This window comes from Panthera tigris, chromosome A3, assembly GCF_018350195.1.
Source record: "Panthera tigris isolate Pti1 chromosome A3, P.tigris_Pti1_mat1.1, whole genome shotgun sequence".
Lineage (NCBI taxonomy): Eukaryota > Metazoa > Chordata > Mammalia > Carnivora > Felidae > Panthera > Panthera tigris.
The window spans coordinates 5,636,861-5,643,356 of NC_056662.1; the positions used below are offsets into that span (position 1 = coordinate 5,636,861).

At 61.6% G+C, this 6,496-nt stretch overlaps 1 long non-coding RNA gene across 1 annotated transcript; it reads right to left on the reverse strand.

Moving 5' to 3' along the window:
- Positions 1–2,447: 2,447 nt before the first annotated feature.
- LOC122236935 lies at positions 2,448–4,324 on the reverse strand. The gene is made up of 3 exons (XR_006215111.1): positions 4,199–4,324; positions 2,619–2,787; positions 2,448–2,482 (listed from the first exon to the last, which is right to left on the reverse strand). It is a non-coding gene; the product is annotated as an uncharacterized LOC122236935 (long non-coding RNA).
- Between the last annotated feature and the right edge of the window lie 2,172 nt (positions 4,325–6,496).

Genomic DNA, 6,496 nt, shown 5'->3' on the forward strand with positions numbered 1-6,496 from the left:
CTCAAAGTCAGGCTTTTTTTTTAAAGTTTATTTACTTTTGAGAAAGAAAGAGAGAGAGAGAGAGACAGCATGAGTGGGGGAGGGGCGGAGACAGAGGGAGACCCAGAATCCCAAGCAGGCTCCGGGCTCTGAGCTGCAGAGCCCAACTCGGGGCTTGAACTCACGAACTGTGAGATCACGACCTGAGCCGAAACCAGGAGTCGGTCACTTAACCACCTGAGCTACCCACGCACCCCTCAAAGCCAGGCTTTTTACTCCCAAATGCATACTCTCATCCCCTATATTCGGCCACCTCCCCACAGGGAAATAAGTAAGAAAGCCCAAAGCTGCTAAAAATCCCACGCCGGCTTCCCAAACGTCAGTCTACACCTTGTTTGGAACGTGCCTCATCCCTGCCGTCACCCGCCTTGAGACCTGCCGGCTGGACCTGGCTCTTTTGCCCCCTCTGTTCCCTGAGCCCAGGTGGGGACGGAGCACTCACTCCAGCCTTGGATCCCCCCCGCCCCTCCCCCCGAGGCCTTCATTCTGTGAGCACCATCCCTCCTCATCTGCAAAGTTTGTTCTGAGTGTCAGCAGAAAGAACCAGGCCTTTCCACACGTACATATCAGCAGCCACGATAAAAACCAGCTGTAAGGTTTAAAAATAACCTCCCCAGCCTTCCAGAGATGCCAGGCTCCTGGTTGGGGAGAAGAATCAGCCCCACGGGGGGAGCACCACCTTCTGGGGAGGCTCCCGGGCCAGGCCCCAAATCCTGCCCGCGGGCCTGGCCGAGCCCGAGTCCCTGGGAGCACAGCCCCTGCAGGAAGCGCGAATGGGGAGCCAGGCCCTCCCTTCGGGGAAGTCAAGGCAGGGCCCGGAGAGTCCTCCAGAGCAGAGACCTCATCTGGCCCCCTTGTCAGGGGTTTCTTTTCCCCTCTGCTTCTCTCTTCTCTTGTCATCCCCTCTATAAGTAAAAGATAGGGCGTCGGGGAGGCACCTGGGCGGCTCGGTCGGTTGGGCGTCGACTCTTGATTTCGGCTCAGGTCACGATCGAACGGTTCGTGAGTTCGAGCCCTGTGTCGGGGTCTGTGCTGACAGCGCAGGGCCTGCTTGGGATTCTCTCTCTCTCCATCTCTCTCTGCCCCTCCCCTGCTCTCTCTCTCTCAAAATAAATGTACAAACTTAAAAGAAAGTTCGAGCTGTGGAGGGGCGCAACCCAGGTTCCGTCCTCATGGATGACTTGTCCCCATGAGCCTCAGCTTCCTTGGTCACACGGGGCCCATGCCTCACTGGGTGGGCCTGAGGACCCACAGGACACCCCAGGGGCAGAGCCGAGCACGGCGGGCAGCCAGTGAGCCGGTGCCTGGCAAGTGTCGTTCCTCCTCCAGGGAAGGGGGGCGACCGTGGTGACCCCTCCTCTCTTCCTCTCCCTGATCCTTGCCCTCCTTCGGGCCCCCGGTCCTCCCCCTGCTCCCCTCGGGCCCCAGACCTGGCCCCCGGCAGGCTCAGAGCTGGAGCCCGTCTTGCCGAATTCCACCCGCAGCCCGGCCCCGTTGCTGAGACTGTCCCCATCTGGCTCTCAGAGGGCTCCTGGGCAGGCACGCTGCCGCCTTCCCACCCTCGTCACCTCTCACCACAACCCCTGGGGACTGTACGGGTGACGGCTGTATCCCAGCATCCAGAGTGGTGCATGGCACACAGTAGGTGCTCAATAAGGAATAAGCAGTATTCCCATCGTTCCCATTTTACAGATGAGCAACTGAGGCTCCAAGAGGTCGGCTGGCATGTAGCAAAGTACAGCCCTCAGAGGTTGAGGCAACCCAGGCTTGGGCGGGTGGAAGACACCGCCCGAGGTCCCCGAGGCAGGATTTGAACCCAGGTTCACGGGCACCGAAGGCCTGAGTCTTAACCATCGACGACTCCCCATTCACCCACCTCTTCCAGCTGATTTCTCCGACATCCTCGCCATCCAGACACTGTCACGCACGTGCTGTGTGGCCTTAGGTAACTCACACAACCTCTCTGCGCCTTGGACTCTACATCCGCACCGCAGAAAACCGACCTAGCTGCACTGAGGTAGAATTTGCCTCAGCTCATTTTTCATCTGGTTTCTCAGTATCTAGTGCGGGCTGTGGCATGCAGTCGGTGCCAAATAAATGTTTGCTGATTAATTCATTGGAAAGACAAGTTTACTTTAAGAGCACAGAAGTCGGCCCAGAAGCTCTGGGTTGATGGTCTCCGGGAACATATTCCTTCTCTCTCCACTTTAATTTTTTTTTTAATGTGTATTTTATTTTTGACAGAGAGAGAGAGAGAGAGAGACAGAGCGTGAGTGGGGGAGGGGCAGAGAGAGAGGGAGACACGGAATCCGAAGCAGGCTCCAGGCTCCGAGCTGTTGGCACCGAGCCCGACGCGGGGCTCGAACCCACAAACCGCGAGATCCTGACCTGAGCCGAAGTCGGACGCTCGACCGACTGAGCCGCCCAGGTGCCCCTCTCTCCACTGTAAAGAAAGAGAAATTCCAAAAGGCAGGAGAGCCATCGGGTGTGCGGTTTACGTGAGAAAGACGGGGGGAGCCCTTGTCAGCAGACCCCACCCCCCCACCCCAGGCCCTTGGGAAAAAAGCTCTTTCTCCTACATCAAAAAATAGGCGAGTGGATGAGCATCACCAGGCTTTCCGTTAAGATGAAGTGTGGACGGTCTGGATCCCACGCCGGTTATGATCCCAGACTCAGGGGACGGTTCTGAGGAACGACGAACACCAGCTCCCGGGTCTGTGCTGTTTTCTGGGGCAGGTCCCGGTTCCTCTACCCGCGCAGGAAGCTGGTCATTCTTCCCTTCTGTGCCAGTGCCGTGTCAGGCTCAGAGACCCCAGCCCCACCCCCCACCGCAGCTGGGGGGCAACCCAGAAGGTTCTGAGCAGAATCCTGAGGCTCTAACAGAAGAGCCATGAGTTCCCAGTGAGCACGTTCAAGCGCCAGGGTGGGTGGTTTCCGGCGATCACAGAGAACTTTCCAGAAAGGTGGGGGCGCCTCCAGCAGGCTCTATCCCCCAGAGCCAGCATCAAAGGTGGCGGTCACCAGGGGAGCCCCAAGCCCCTTGCAGGAGCCCCCAGGTGGCAGCCTCCTCTTTCTATGCCAAGGAGAAGCTCTGGGTTCTCAGGACATCTGGGCTCCGCCCGCCCTCCACCTCCAGGGCCCCCCAGCTCTGCCCAGCCTGCCCCATCCAGTGGAGCCAATCCTGGCCACCCGGGACGTGTCGGGCTCACGGGCAGCCTTGCCCACAGTGTCCTCGCCAGCACCTACCAGGCCGGCCAACGGCAGGAGCTGCACACACTCCCTGCCCTCTGGTCCGTGGGAGCGAACCTCGCTCCGGTCGCTTGCACGGGCTTCTACAGACCCTTCTTGATGAACCTGCTGGCACTACGGGGCTGAAGGGTCCCTCGGGCCTGGCCCAGGTCACAGGCACAGGGGCCCCTGCTCAGAAGGGCACTCGGCGTCATGCTCAACTGCTGCCTTCTTGAAGGGCCTGCTACTCTTTTAACAGGGGCTGCACCTTTTAATTCTGTGGCCGATCCCGGAAGAGGGGTTCTGGGGGCCCATCGGGTGAGCCCCATCCCCCTGAGATTCCCAGAACTGGGGAAAAGTCTTTGGAAACAGGCAGTGGAGCAAAGGCGGTCCTCCCCGGCCGGCTCGTGCCCGTACCGGGGCTCCAGGCACACCCCTCTGCGCACATCCTTGATCGCAGAGCTGGGCTCAGGGGGGCTCCACATCCACCCACACCCAGTGGGCTCACACACACGTGCAACAGCCGGTCACTCCAAGCCACAGGCTTCCTGCTCAGGAGACCCCCAAGGGCCACTCCAGCCCGCCCAGGCTAACGAGAAAGCGGGGCAGGCAATGCAAAGCTGGGGAGGGAGGCGTCGGGGACAGAGGGAGAGCCCCTGCCTCCCCCAGTCTCCCAGGAAAGGAGGCGTGCCCTCCCTGGCCGAGGATCCCACTTGAGCCCTCCACGCCTCACCCCACTGAATCCCTGCAGCCGCTCCTGGGGTAGGGTTTATATTATACCCATTTTAAGGATGGAAAAACTGAGGCTCCAAGAAGAGAAGTTGCCTGCTGGCACCAAGGCGGACAGTCTCGGGAGTTCTACACTCCATAGCGGCTCCTGAAACATGACAAGCCCCCCCCCCAGCCCCCTCTGCGCCCCCAGCGGGCTTACCCCCTCTTTCGGGCCGCTGCCTGCAGGGCGCTTGTTCCCCAAGGGCTGCTCGAGCTGGTTCACAGGGGTGGAGTCCTCCCTCCAGGGTTCACGGCTCCAACTCAGTATGGGCACAGGGGGGGTGGGGGTCAGTTCCTTCCAGAGTCCCCAGGGCCTCTGCCCCAGGCCCTTGGCTAGCCTCGCCCTTTGATGTCACAGACCAGGGACCAAAAAGGGCTGAAGGGTGTGACCGGGGCCCCACAGAGGACGGGGAAACAGCGGAACATCCCCGGGGTGTGGGGGCAGATGTGTGCGCACCGCGGGGAGGGGCTCCGGTGGCCGCGGCTGGAAGCCCAGGAATCTTTCTCTCAAGATTCGTTTTTTTTAAAGAGTTTTTTAAATGTTTATTTATTTCTGAGAGAGAGACAGACAGACAGAGACAGAGATGAGCAGGGCGAGGGCAGAGAGAGAGGGAGACACAGGACCGGAAGCGGGCTCCAGGCTCCGAGCCGTCAGCACAGAGCCCGACGCGGGGCTCGAACCCACGGACCGCGAGGCCGTGACCTGAGCCGCGGTCCCACGCTCAGCCGACAGAGCCCCCCCAGGCGCCCGGTCAAGATTCTAAATGGAGCTTCTGAAGGTTCCAAATAGAACATCCCGAGGGTCCTACACGGAGGCTGCTCTCCCCTGGGGGGGGGGGGGGGGTTGGGGCTGCACGGACCACGGGCTCTTCTTACGGGGTGGGGTCTGGGGGGAGCGTTTGCAGGCCGCGCTCGCGGTGGCCGGGACAGCGCGGGAGGGCGAGGGGGTGAGCGGACGAGCCCCCTGCCACCCGCAGACCTGCCGCGTCTGAGCCTGTCCAGGCCCCGCCGCCCGGGCCTTATTTGGTAAGAGCCTGCGCTGCCCTCCGCCGGGGCGCGAGCTGCGGGGGCCCCCGGAGGGCCCGAGCCGCCGCCAGGCCCGCAGCTCGCTCCCCCCCCCCACCTGGCTCCTCCCCGGGCCCCTGGGCCAGAGGCTGGCACTTCTGGAGGCGCGAGATCCCGCGCGGGTCGGGCCAAGACCGGATCCCAGCCCGGGACCGGAGAGGGATTCCCCAGCTTTTGCCCTTATATGGCCGAGGAGAGGCCGCGGTGCTCCCACAGGCCCCGCGGGCCCCCGAGGTATTGTCTTAAGAGGGTGTTTGGCACCGGGCAGCGAGGCCTTGGATTCTTGTAAAATCCTGGCAGGGAAATTGTTTGACAGCCTCGACGATGTTCTGGAGCCTCCGGGAGAAGCCCGCCCCCGGGGGCCGAGGGCACGTGGGGCGCCAGCCGCGGGCCGGGAGGGCGAGCTCTGGCAGCGGGCTCGGGGCCGCCCCGCTCGGGGTGACCGGGGCAGGGGCCTCTGTGCCCCGATCGGCACGCAGGGCGCGCGGGGGGTACCGCCGAGGAAGCAGGGAGGAAAATGGGCGTGGAGGGGGGCACGCGAGGTCACCGCCAGGAGAGCCGCCTGGCTTCGGCCTCCGACCGCGTGTAGCTGCCGTGAAAGGACCCGGCCGTCGTTGCCACCCCATCCGCGCCTCTCAAGCACCAAGGAGGTGGACGCTCCTGTCATCCCCGCTGACGGTCGAGGAAACCGAGGCTCGGAGGAGGAAAGGGGTGTAGGACTCGGGGCTCATTCTCCAGCCCTGCGGGGAGCTCTGCAGGCCAGCGTTCGTTGTTCACAAACAGGTTCACAGACGTGTCCTGAGCTCAGCTCCGGGCCGGGCATCGTCCTAGGCTCGCGGCAACGATAGCGAACCAGGTAAGAAATGGCTTGTCCGCGAGGGAACAAACACCGTGTCAAGGAAGGGAGACAGAGAAGGTCTCTCTGTGCAGACGGTCTTTAAACTGAGGGTCCAAAGCTGAGAAGGAGCCAGTCCCGGGAAAGACACAGGTGGTGTTGCAGGCAGAGAAAATAGCAGGTGCAAAGGCCCTGAGGCAGGGAGAAGCGTGGTTGGGGAGGCCAGCGCGGCTGGGGCAGAACGAATAGAGGGGAGCAGAAGAAGCAGTCACAGGTGGTGATCACGGGAGCTTCAAAGGCTCCCATCAGGACGGGGGTGGGTTTTATTCCAGGAGTGGGGGGCCGGGGGGAGCTCCATTTTTAGTAGAGATCTAACAGAATCACATGTGCTGTCATGTACGAGATGTGTACACTTTCCTAAGTGCTGTATGTTCATCTTCTTATCTGATTCCTCAGCATCCCTGAGGGGAGTGGAATCCTTATCCCCATTTGACAGATGAGGAAACTGAGGCCCTGAGAGCTGAAATGACTTCCTGCGTCATTGATATGGGATCGGAC